This window comes from Brachyhypopomus gauderio, chromosome 3, assembly GCF_052324685.1.
Source record: "Brachyhypopomus gauderio isolate BG-103 chromosome 3, BGAUD_0.2, whole genome shotgun sequence".
Lineage (NCBI taxonomy): Eukaryota > Metazoa > Chordata > Actinopteri > Gymnotiformes > Hypopomidae > Brachyhypopomus > Brachyhypopomus gauderio.
The window spans coordinates 40,511,548-40,517,547 of NC_135213.1; positions in this window are offsets into that span (position 1 = coordinate 40,511,548).

A 6,000-nucleotide genomic window follows, 5' to 3' on the forward strand; every position below is an offset into this window, starting at 1 on the left:
ACTATGGGTCCAGAACCCTAATGAGCAAGCCAAAGGCGACAGTGGCGAGGAAAAACTCCCTATGGTGTGTCCATGTCTTATTTACAGACAGCAGGCTTCTCTGGTTTCCTTTTGCAACAGGAAGACTCCTGGTTTATTCATTAGTTTCTTATTTAAATGGCAACAAGGGTGCTGTGGCTCTTCACAAAGGGATGAGAGTGATGACAAAGATAATGAAGCTGAATGTGCCCTGATGCTCCGTGTGTGTGCAGCTACGCGATGAAGTCCCATGACAATTTGAATGTTGGGGCGTTTGAACAATTTATTTGATAACACAAGACAATCTTGTGTAGTTCAAAGTACTGGAGGTTTATTTCATGTAGGAGTTGGCGCAGTTGTAAACCTGTTAATTGCATTTTGTATTTGTAAGAAAATCATCTATGTTCTTCTGCTTACGCCCTGTTTTCTCTTCCACCTGAGTCCGAGTTAATTATAATCAGGTTATAGTCAGCTACATAAGAGAAACTGTGTATTATGTGCACTTTAATGTGAAGAATCTCAACAACTCCATACACTAACATTGTGTTTGCAACACTGCTTCAGTGAACAGTAAGTCAAAACCTCTACGTTTATCTCTACACTTTAAGCTAGTGGAAAACCTCCTGTTCTCTACAGTGATTCTTATAATTAGACTGAATATCTCAGTATAAATGCTTGTGGATATGAAATTAGTCTGCCAAAAAAGAATAAATGGAAGACATGATGGCAGAAAGCTGGACGTCTTCTTCATTGTTTCTCTTGTTTTGTGTTCTCCATCTGACTGAAACTGAATGGCTGGTGAAATCAGGTCACTGAACGACTGTCCCAGAGAATTATACTGAATGATTAAAAAGTGTCACTATCTGCAGAGCCGGCACATGGGTTATTATGAATCTCGATGTGTGTGTTTAATCACTGCACACCTCCTTTTTCATTACCAACCACCACAACAAACCCTTGCACAGAGACTGCTAATTGACCTTTTACCATTTCACAGGAATTTGTATTCTTTTGACATGACATCCTTTAGCAGATTTGTCTCACACCACCTTGCACTCAATTATAACACTAACGTCAACATTTATAGCATTGCTGCCAAGTATACCAAAGCACGACAAAATAAGAGTTACTCATTACAATCTATATTGTTTGTTTCATTTTGTTTTTGATTATTTTAGCCAGTCACCTCTTGCAGTGAGTCCAATTTGCTTTAGTGACTTATAGTTAGCACACATGAACCCTAATAACTTAATGTCCACTTTTGAACAGAAAAAGTACGCAGGACAAACCCAAAGGTCCTTGTTCACTTCAGCTATGGATGAATAAAGATGATTACTCTCTGTATTTATCCCTGAGCTCGCCATCTATTGGCATGTAAATCAAAATGTAAATGAGTTGGGGGCGGATTGGTTGGCATGAGGTAAATATCCAAATTGCATGAGCGTGAAACTGTAATCAGTGTTAAATTGCAGTTGGAGGGAGAGAGACAAGAACGATTGGTATTATTGAATCGCATCTACAAATTCAGAAATTAGCCGTGCGCATCTCTGAACGCTCCGCCATGTCTGCTCGAGTCCCTGTTTGGCTCAGTGGTGTTCCAGCAAAACTGTAACAGGAGCAGCTGACAAATCACTGTAATTAATAACCATATTTGTGGAATTTAGTCTGTAATGGTTTCCCAGTATGACATGACACATATGTGCAAAGGTGCTAGAGCACTTTAAATTAAACAGTGTCAACAGTTTGGATCAATGCCGACAGTTTTGACCTGATCCTACAGTTTGTATTAGTACCTGCAGTTTGAGCCTGTATCTATCAATACTTCACTTTTATACCAAATATCTTCAGTGCCATAGACAGAATCAGGGAACTGTGTTACAGGGAGCTTTTTAACTTTAACCTGCAATATGTTCCTCAAATACACACTGTGGGGCCACCTTTGCAGCTCAAAGCAAATTAGCCTCATTCCAGGTGAGGTAAATCAACATGTTTGGCCCTAAAATGAATATTTCATCAAAATTAAAAGTTCAAGTTTTAATTCAAAGTAAAAGCCCTCATAATAATCAGACATGGAACACTAATGACAATAGTCAGTGCCTTCAAAGTAAAAGCCCTCATAATCAGACAATTATTAATGCAGTCAACATACAGTACATATATCACTTACCAATATGGTGTAATACCTGCATACATGGATGAAAGTAACAGTTCCACTCTGGGAAGGCATGGACTCAGGAAACCTGCCTAATGTAATGTGTGGCCCAATTAATAATTCTTGATTTGAAAATGATACAGTGGAGGAATTGATGTTCAATTTGGTGTAATTAACACACACCAATCTGCAAGCATGTGGAACTTGTAACAGCCACAGTTGCTAAGCAACTTGAACTACTACTAAGAAAAATTACTAGACGTTGCGATGCTAATCTGTTGCTTCACACTAGCCTAGCATGTACTGAACAACAACAACAATAATAATAATAACAACAATAACAACAACAATAACAACAACAACAACAATAATAATAATAATAATAATAACGATAACAACAACAATAATAAAATAAGGAATTTCACTGACACACCAATGAATACAGCAGCATAAAAACAACTACAAAAAAGAAGTGTCAGTCAGTTTTACTAACTCTAAAGCTTTTAATTAGCTCTGTGTCATTATAGAAACCAAAAAGATTGCAATGAACCCTAATGGTTGATCACCAAGCACCTCCACACCCGCCCCACACCTCGGTCTCCAGAACCCTAACCGTGCCACTTGCCACACAGTTTACCCATTTTACATACGTTTGGCATCAGAGCGTTCAGGGGGCCAGAAGGGTGACAACATGCTGACAGGTGTGACCGCCACTAGCAGCTGTGACCCGGGAGTGCCAGGCTGCCTCAAACCTCCCTGGACCTGGAGGGGTGACAGGCCTCTGGCAGACCACCAGACAGACCGGGGGGGGGGGGGGGGGGGGGGGGGGGGGCAGACCCAGCGACCCCCTCCACACCCCAGACGTCTGCAGGATCTCCCGCCCCCCCAACGCCCCGTAACGCCTGGCTTTTCTCCAGCCTCCTGTCACACACACCAGCTGCTTGGCCCCTGAAGCTAAGAAGCCCATCTGTGCCCATGCCTGGTTTTCATATATCATTTAATATCATGAGGAATAACGCAGTCATATCACTCATTATGTTGTTGAAACGCTGTTTTTCCCTAAGTCAGAGAGAGCATTATACTGAAAGAGTTTTCAGAGTTAACACTGAGTGACATCACATTGTCAACTCCTGAACTTGGCCTTGATGCCAGTTACAGATTAATCTGCACACAAGACATCGTGCTGCTCAACCCTGGCGTGTGAACTCATTGTTTGACAATGAAAGAATGACACCATTCCACAATGACCAGAGAAGATGAAGGCGATCCCTAGACTAAGCACACATTTAATGGAGTCCTGTGTGGGCGTGTACTCCTGTCTGACCATCATGCACTGGGCTCAGTTAGGATGCCCTGTTGAGCTAATGTGTTCTCCCATCTCACACTGTGATTCCATCCTCTTCCTCTCCCTGTAATGGGCCTCGCATTGCTACCGTGACGCCAATTAAAAACCCTGGCACGAAGTGTCCTGCGGGCTCGATGGAGACCCAACCGGAGCCGTCTTGCTGAATCGACAACACTTCATGCTGCGAAGGCGCCGGTGCTTTTCAAACGATCTTGGCACTCTCGCTGTTGCTCACCGTAATTAGTTAAATTAACAAAAGAAAGACGAATGAAGAAGGGCAGCGTCAGGGACAGCAGCGCTTTGAAACTTTCACACAGAACGGCAGCGCCAATGAAACAATGGCGCAGCCATGGTGTTACCATAAAACAATAGCGTGGCCATGGTGTTACCATAAAACAATAGCGTGGCCATGGTGTTACCATAAAACAATAGCGTGGCCATGGTGTTAGCGTGGCCATGGTGTGAGCGTGGCCATGGTGTTAGCGTGGCCATGGTGTTACCATAAAACAATAGCGTGGCCATGGTGTTAGCGTGGCCATGGTGTTAGCGCTTAATCTTTCGGCTTTGTGCTTGAAATTGTTTGTGCTGATAATTGTTTAACCAGATCTTTGGACACGGACCAGTGGAATCCCCACAAACAGCAAATGTGGAATCCAGAAGAGGCAAGATAAATTGCAGTAAGCAGTGTGCCTGGAAACCTCGACTGACGTGCAGTACACCCACAACCACTTTGCATTGGAACATAATGTTGTTTCCCACTGTGTAATGTTTGTGTTGCAGTTACCGAGTGTGAATATATGTCTGTTTCACACGATATCTGCTCCTGTTGTTATCGGTCTTGTGGCTGTAGACTTACTGTGTGCAAATTACAACCCCTCTGGAAATATGCCAAAACATTAAAAGCTAGTGTTACAAACCCCTCAAGCTCGGTCTGGGGGGGGAAAGGAGTATGTAACAAGTGGAGATGGCAATCAGGTGGAAATGGATGAAGATGAGACTGAGATGTAGAAGAGAAGACCACAACAAAATTCCCAAGGTCAATATCTGTTTACTATGGGATATAGATCGGATATAGAACCTCTAAACATCACACAGAGATATACAGTATGATGCAGTGTGAATGTGGTGCTCAGTGTTTATGTTGTGTGCAGTGTGTTTTTTGAGTTCAGTTTGTATACCATGTGCAGTGTGTATACCATGTACAGTGTGTATACCATGTGCAGTTTGTATACCATGTGCAGTGTGGACATTCTGTGCAGGGATGTGTATCATGTAGTTTTGCACGTACCTGTGTGTTTTTCAGATTGCACAGTTGTCTGTTATAATGTGTGTTTTCTTTTTGTGCTTTTCTGGAGTGTGCCCAGTAAATTTAGAGAATATGTTGAATCATGTCAGCTGGGCTTTGGGGCCACGGGGCCCTGCAACCATTTTCATAATGGATGTTGACTTATTACACCAAAGTTGACTTAATTTGTTCATTTTCTGGTTCAGCACCTCTTCAGAAAGAAGCTCTTACTGAGGTTCAGGATCTTCATGAAGATTCATGTGAATACTAAAATGGATCCCAGTATAACCCAAGTGTGCTGTCTACTAGTTCAGCCTAAAAACCATCAACATGATCAGCCATTAATATCAGTGCAAAACTTTACGTCATAATTCAATCCACTTTCCACTCAGTTGATAAACCAGTACCACAATAGTATACCGCAACATTGAAATATCATTAAATAATCACTAACTATAATGATAACTTTTATACAATTTCTTTCATGGTGTTACATGTAATACGGCTATATTCTAGGAAACTAATTAATCCTTGTATTTAATCATAAATGAATAGCATGAATTATTTTGTTGTTTTAACCCTATCGTGACTGCCCCTTAAATGTTGAAAAGCACACCAGGAGAGTATCTTGAGGTGTTTAATTTGGTTTTCACAATAAACATATCTAATGGTATCTCTCAGCCCCCAGTGTTTGAACATTTGATTAACCTGCAGACTCTATTTTGAAGCGTATAGAGGATGAAGACAGCAGAGGCGTCATTGTAGCAGACAGTGTGGGAAACACAGTTGTCCCTGCTGGAAAAACTTGCCAGTAAACATGTCAAGTTAAAGAGTGTGAAATTCTTTTTGAATTCTTGGTGCATGTTGTCAGGGGACTCGACCAGTAATCTTTGGATTAGACAAGGCTGATACTACTAAAGAAATATCACCTGCACTATAAAAAGGTTTAACAGCAGGGGGAACAATACTGACTCAAACTTCACAGCTCAAAAGACGTATCCAAACAAATATCATGAGAGCATAAAAAATATCCTCTGGCTAAATTTCACTCCTCCAAAACTTCTGTCTGCTGTTCCTCACACTGCAGCATGGCAAACAATTACCGCCGATATTTTTATCATTTCCCGCAAGAGCTGTTACGATGCGTAGGAGCTCTAACCTTGGCCTAATGTGCAGTGGAGTGTTTGTGTGAGCCAGGAG